The sequence below is a fragment of the Tursiops truncatus genome, chromosome 1 (assembly GCF_011762595.2).
Source record: "Tursiops truncatus isolate mTurTru1 chromosome 1, mTurTru1.mat.Y, whole genome shotgun sequence".
Classification (NCBI taxonomy): Eukaryota; Metazoa; Chordata; class Mammalia; order Artiodactyla; family Delphinidae; genus Tursiops; species Tursiops truncatus.
The window spans coordinates 54,634,470-54,641,357 of record NC_047034.1 but is presented as its reverse complement, the minus strand read 5'-3'; positions in this window follow the sequence as shown (position 1 = coordinate 54,641,357).

Sequence of the window (6,888 nt, the reverse complement as noted above, 5' to 3'; positions counted from 1 at the left end):
TATTAAAAAAAAAGAAGAAACAAATGCTAAAGGAACTTCTCTAGGTGGAAAAGCCCACAAGTAGAAACAAGAAAATTATGAAATGGAAAAGCTCACCAGTAAAGGCAAACATATAGTAAAGGTATGAAATTATCCACACAAAAATATGATATATAAACAGGTAATCATGAGAGGAGCAGAGTACAAATGTAGGTTATTTGAAATGCATTTGAAATTAAGAAACCAGCAACTTAAAACCATCATGTATGTATATAGACCATTATATCAAAACCTCATGGTAACTGAAAACCAAAAATCTATAATAGATAAACATACAAACAAAAAAGGAATCCAAACACAACACTAAAGATAGTCATCAAATCACAAGTGAAGAGAATAAAAGAGAAAAGGAAAAGACCTATAAAAACAAATCCCGAACAATTAACAAAATGGCAGTAAGAGCATACTTACCGATAATTACCTTAAATGTAAAGGGATTAAATACTCCAACCAAAAGACACAGACTGGCTGAATGGATACAAAAAGACACGTATATATGCTGTTTACAAAAGACCCACTTCAGATCTCGAGACACATGCAGAATGAAAGTGAGGGGATGGAAAATGTATTCCATGCAAATGAAAATCAGGTAAAACCTGGAAGAGCAATACTCAGACAACACAAACTTTATTATTTTTTTTTGATTCTTTTTTACATTGCAATTGTCTGTCTCTGAAGTCTTCTTTTAATATATATTAATTTATTATTTTTGGCTGCACCAGGTCTTAGTTTTAGCACGTGGGATCTTGGTTGTGGCATGCAGGATCTTTCGTTGAGGCATGCAGTCTCTTCGTTGTGGTGCGTGGGCTTCTCTCTAGTTGTGGCATGTGGGTTTTCTCTCTCTAGTTGTGGCATGTGGTCTCTGTAATTGTGCCATGTGGGCTTAGCTGCCCTGCGGCATGTGGGATCTTGGTTTCCTGACCAGGGATTGAACCCGTGTCCCCTGCATTGGAAGGCATATTCTTTACCACTGGACCACCAGGGAAGTCCCCAAAATAGACTTTAAAATAAAGGTTATAAGAGACAAAGAAGGACACTACATAATGATCAAAGGATCAATCCAACAAGATATAACAACTGTAAATATATATGATCCAATATAGGAACACCTCAATATATAAGCCAAATGTTAACAGACATAAAATGAGAAACTGACTAATACAATAATAGTGGGGGACTTTAACACCCCACTTACATCAATGGACAGCTCACCTAGACAGAAAATAAAAAAGGAAACACAGGCCTTAAATGACATATTAGATCAGATGGACTTAATTAATATTTATACAGCATTCCATCTGAAAGCAGCAGGATACACATTCTTTTTAATTGCACATGGAGCATTCTCCAGGGTAGATCACATTTTTGGCCACAAAGCAAGTCTCGGTAAACTTAAGAAAACTGAAATCATATCAAGTATCTTTTCCAACCACAACATTATGAGATTAGAAATCAAGTACAAGAAAAACACTGTAAAAAACACAAACACGTGGAGGCTAAACAGTATGCTACTGAAAAACCAATGGATCACTGAAGAATTTAAAGAGATGAAGAATTCAGAAAATACCTAGAGACAAATGAAAATGAAAACATGATGATCCAAACCCCATGCAGTAAAAGCAGTAAAAGCAGTTCTAAGAGGGAAGTTTATAGTGATACAAGCTTACCTCAGGAAACAAGAAAAATCTCAAACAGCCTAACCTTACATCTAAAGCAACTAGATAAAGAAGAACAAGCAAAACCCAGAGTCAGTAGAAGGAAAGAAATCATAAAGATCATAGCAGAAAAAATGAAATAGGGATGAAAAAAAGAATAGAAGAGCCCAATGAAACTAAAAGCTGGTTCTTTGAAAAGATAAACAAAATTGATAAACCCTTAGCTAGACTCATCAAGAAAAAAGAGGGCCCAAATCAAAGAAATTAGAAATGAAAAAGGAGAAATTACAACCAACACCACAGAAATACAAAAGACCATAAGAGACTACTATAAGCAACTATAAAACGGACACTGCCAGCTATAAAATGCCAATAAAAAGGACAACCTAGAAGAAATGGACAAATTTTTAGAAAAGTACCAAACCAGGTAGATACAGAAAATATGAGTAGACATATTACTAGCACTGAAATTGAATCAATTATTTAAAAACTCCCAATAAGCAGAAGTCCAGGACCAGATGGCTTCACAGGTGAATTCTACCAAACATTTAGAGAATAGTTAACATCTATCTTTCTGAAACTATTCCAAATAATTTCAGAGGAAGGAACACTTCTGAACTCATGCTATGAGGCCACCATCACCCTGATACCAAAACTAGACAAAGAAACCACACAAAAAAAGAAAATTACAGGCCAATGTCACTGATGAACTTAGATTCAAAAACCCTCAACTAAATATTAGCAAACCAAATCCAACAATAGGTTAAAAGTGTTATATACCATGATCAAGTGGGATTTATCCCACGGATACAAGGATTTTTCAATATCTGCAAATCAATCAGTGTGATACACAACATTAACTCATTGAAGAATAAAAACCATATGATGTCAATAGATGCAGAAAAAGCTTTTGATAAAATTCAACATCCATTTATGATTAAAAACTCTCCAGAAAGTGGGCACAGAGGGAACCAACCTCAACATAATAAAGGCCATATATGACAAAACCACAGCTAATAGCATACTCAATGATGAAGAGCTAAAAGCATTTCCTCTAAGATCAGGAACAAGACAAAGATGTCCACTCTCTCCACTTCTATTCAACATAGTTCTAGAATTCCTAGCCACGGCAATCAGAAGAAAAAGAAATAAAAGGAATTCAAATTGGAACAGAAGAAGTAAAACTGTCACTATTTGCAGATGACATGATACCATAGACAGAAAATCCTAAAGATGCCACCAGGAAACTACTAGAGCTCATCAATGAAACTGGTAAAGTCACAGGATACAAAATTAATACACATAAATCTGTTGCATTTCTATACACTAAAAATGAAACACCAAAAAGAGAAATTAAGGAAAGAATCCCATCACTGTCACATCAAAAAGAATAAAATACCTAGGAATATACCTAAAAAGGAGGCAAAAGACCTGTACTCCAAAAACAGTAAGACACTGATGAAAGAAACTGAGGATGACGCAAGCAGATGGAAACACTGTATCTTGGGTTGGAAGAATCAATATTGTCAAAATGACTATACTACCCAAGGCAATCTTCAGATTCAATGCAATCCCTAACAAATTATGAACAGTATTCTTCACAGAACTAGACCAAAAAGTTTTTTAATTTGTATGGAAACAAAAAGGACCCCGAATAGACAAAACAATCTTGCGAATGAAGAACTGAGGTGGAGGAATCAGGCTCCCTGGCTTCAGACTACACTACAAAGCTATAGTCATCCAAACAGTATGGCACTGGCACAAAAACAGAAATACAGATCAATGGAACAGGATAGAAAGCCCAGAAATAAGCCCACACACCTATGGTCAATTAATCTATGACAAAGGAGGCAAGAATATACAATGGAAAAACGACAGTCTCTTCAATACGTGGTGCTGTGAAAACCGGACAACTACATGTAAAAGAATGAAATTAGAACATTCTCTAACACCACACACAAAAATAAACTCAAAATGGACTAAAGACCTAAATGTAAGACTGGATACTATAAAACTTCTAGAGGAAAACATAGGAAGAACACTCGGACATAAATCACAGCAGTATCTTTTTGTATCGCTCTGCTACAGTAATAGAAATAAAAACAAAAATAAATAAATGGGACCTAATTAAACTTAAAATCCTTTGCATGGCAAAGGAACCCATAAACAAACGAAAAGACAACCTATAGAATGGGAGAAAATATTTCCAAATGATGCCACTGACAAGAGTTTAACCTCCAAAATATACAAACAGCTCACACAACTCAATAGTAAAATAACAAACAACCCAATCAAAAATGGGCAGAAGATCTAGACATTTCTCTAAAGAAGACATACAGATGGCCACAAGGCACATGAAAAGATGCTCAACATTGCTAATTATAGAGAAATGCAAATCAAAACTACCATGAGGTATCACCTCACACCAGTCAGAATGTCCATCATCAAAAAGTCTACAAATATTAAGTGCTAGAGAGGGTGTGGAGAAAAAGGAACCCTCTCACACTGTTGGTGGCAAAGTAAACTGGTACAGCCACTATGGAGAACAGTATGGAGTTTCCTTAAAAACTAAAAATAGTGTTACCATATGATCCTGCAAGCCAACTCCTGGGAATATATCCAGAGAAAACCATAATTCAAAAAGATACATGCACCCCTATGTTTACAGCAGCACTGTTTACAATAGCCAAGACATGGAAGCAACCTAAATGTTCACCAAGAGATGAATGGATAAAGAAGATGTGATACATATATATATACACACATACACACACACACACACACACACACACACACACACACACACACACATACACACAATGGAATACTACTCAGCCATAAAAAATGAATAATACCATTTGCAGCAACATGGATGGACCTACGCTTTATCATACTAAGTGAAGTCAGAGAAAGACAAATATCATATGATATCATTTATATGTGGAATCTCAAAAAAAATGATACAAATGAAATTATATACAAAACAGAAATAGACCCACAGACATAGAAAACCACTTACAGTTACCAAAGGGGAAAGGGCGGAGGGAGGGATAAGTTAGGAGTTTGGAATTAACATACACACACTACTATATATAAAATAGATAACCAAAAAGGATTTACTGTATAGCACAGAGAATTATACTCACTTTATAATAACTTATAGGGGGGCTTCCCTGGTGGCGCAGTGGTTGAGAGTCCACCTGCTGATGCAGGGGACATGGGTTCGTGCCCCCGTCTGCGAAGATCCCACATACCGCGGAGCGGCTGGGCCTGTGAGCCATGGCTGCTGAGCCTGTGCGTCCGGAGCCTGTGCTCCGCAACGGGAGAGGCCACGACAGTGAGAGGCCCGCGTATCGCAAAAAAAAAAAAAAAAAAAAAAAAAAAAACTTATAAGGGAAAAAAATCTGAAAAAAATAGATATATATGTATGTATAGCTGAATCACATTGATGTACACCTGAAACTAACACAACACTGTAAATCAACTATACTTCAATAAAACATTTAATTATAATAAAAATAAAATAAAATAATGACAGTAACTTAGGAATAAACCTAACCAAGGAGGTGAAATACTTACATGCTGACAACAATAAAACACTGATAGAGGATATTGAAGATGACTCAAAGAAACAGAAAGATATGCCATGTTGTTGGATTGGAAGAATTAATATAGTTAAAATGGCCATACTACCGAAAGCAATCTATGTATTTAATGTGATCAATATACCTATGACATTTTTCACAGAAGTAGAACAAATAATCCTGAAATTTATATGGAACAACAAAAGACCCAGAATTGCCAATGCAATCCTGAGGAAAAAGAACAAAGCTGGAGGCATAACCCTCCCAGAATTCAGACAATACTACAAAGCTACACTAAGTAAAATAGCATGGTACTGGCACAAAAACAGACATATGGATCAATGGAACAGAATAGAAAGCCCAGAAATAAGCCCACACACCTGCAGTCAATTAATCTCCGACAAAGGAGGCAAGACTATACAGTGGAGAAAAAAGTCTCTTCAGCAAGTGGTGTTGGGAAAGCTGGACAGTCATATATAAATCCATGGAGTTAGAACACTCCCTCACACCATACACAAAAATAAACTGAAAATACAAGATATGACAAGATAAACACAAGATATGGCACCATAAAACTCCTCGAAGAGAACACAGGCAAACACATTCTCTGACATAAATTGTAGCAATGTTTTCTTAGGTCAGTCTCCCAAGGTAACAGAAATAAAAGCAAAAATAAACAAATGGGACCCAGTTAAGCTTATATGCTTTTGGACAGCAAAGGACACCATAAACAAAACAAAAAGACAACCTACAGACTAGGAGAAAATATTCACAAACGATGCAACTGACAAAGGCTTAATTTCCAAAATATACCAACAGCTCATACAACTCAATAGTAAAACAACAGACAACGCAATTAAAAATGGACAGAAGGCCTGAATAGACATCTTTCCAAAGAAGACATACAGATGAACAACAGGCACACGAAAAGATGCTCAACATTGCTAGTAATTAGAGAAATGCAAGTCAAAACTACAATGAGGTATCACCTCACACCAGTCAGAATGGCCATCATCAAAGTCTACACATAAATGCTGGAGAGGGTGTGGAGAAAAGAGAACCCTCCTATATTGCTGGTGGGAACGTAAATTGGTGCAGCCACTATGGACAACAGTATAGAGGTTCCTTAAAAAACTAAAAATAGAGTTGCCATATGATCCCACTCCTGGGCATATATCCAGAAAAGACAAAAATTCGAAAAGATACATGCACCCCAACGTTCACAGTAGCACTATTTACAACATCCAGATGTGGTCTCTACCATCACCTACGAAAAGAGGGACCCTTGAAAAAAATGTCTGAGGCAGGAAATATACAAGGTAAGCCTGGGTTATCTTATGCTAGAAAGCAAGGAACTATCAAGAAGTCCTGTATGAAGTCAAAGTGTATCAAGTCAACAAGATACAGGACCCAAGAGTGGAAGGATTAATTTGAACATCAAAATAATGTCTGGAGTAGACTGAAACATTAAATACACAGGAAATCTACAAGCTCATTGTAGTGAAAAGTCATTTGTTTCCTTTGGAAGTTGCTAGAGCACCAACTCACTCTAAAAACTGATAGAGAATCATGCATTTATCTGGTCTTTAAGAAATGTATTTCAGGAAGAT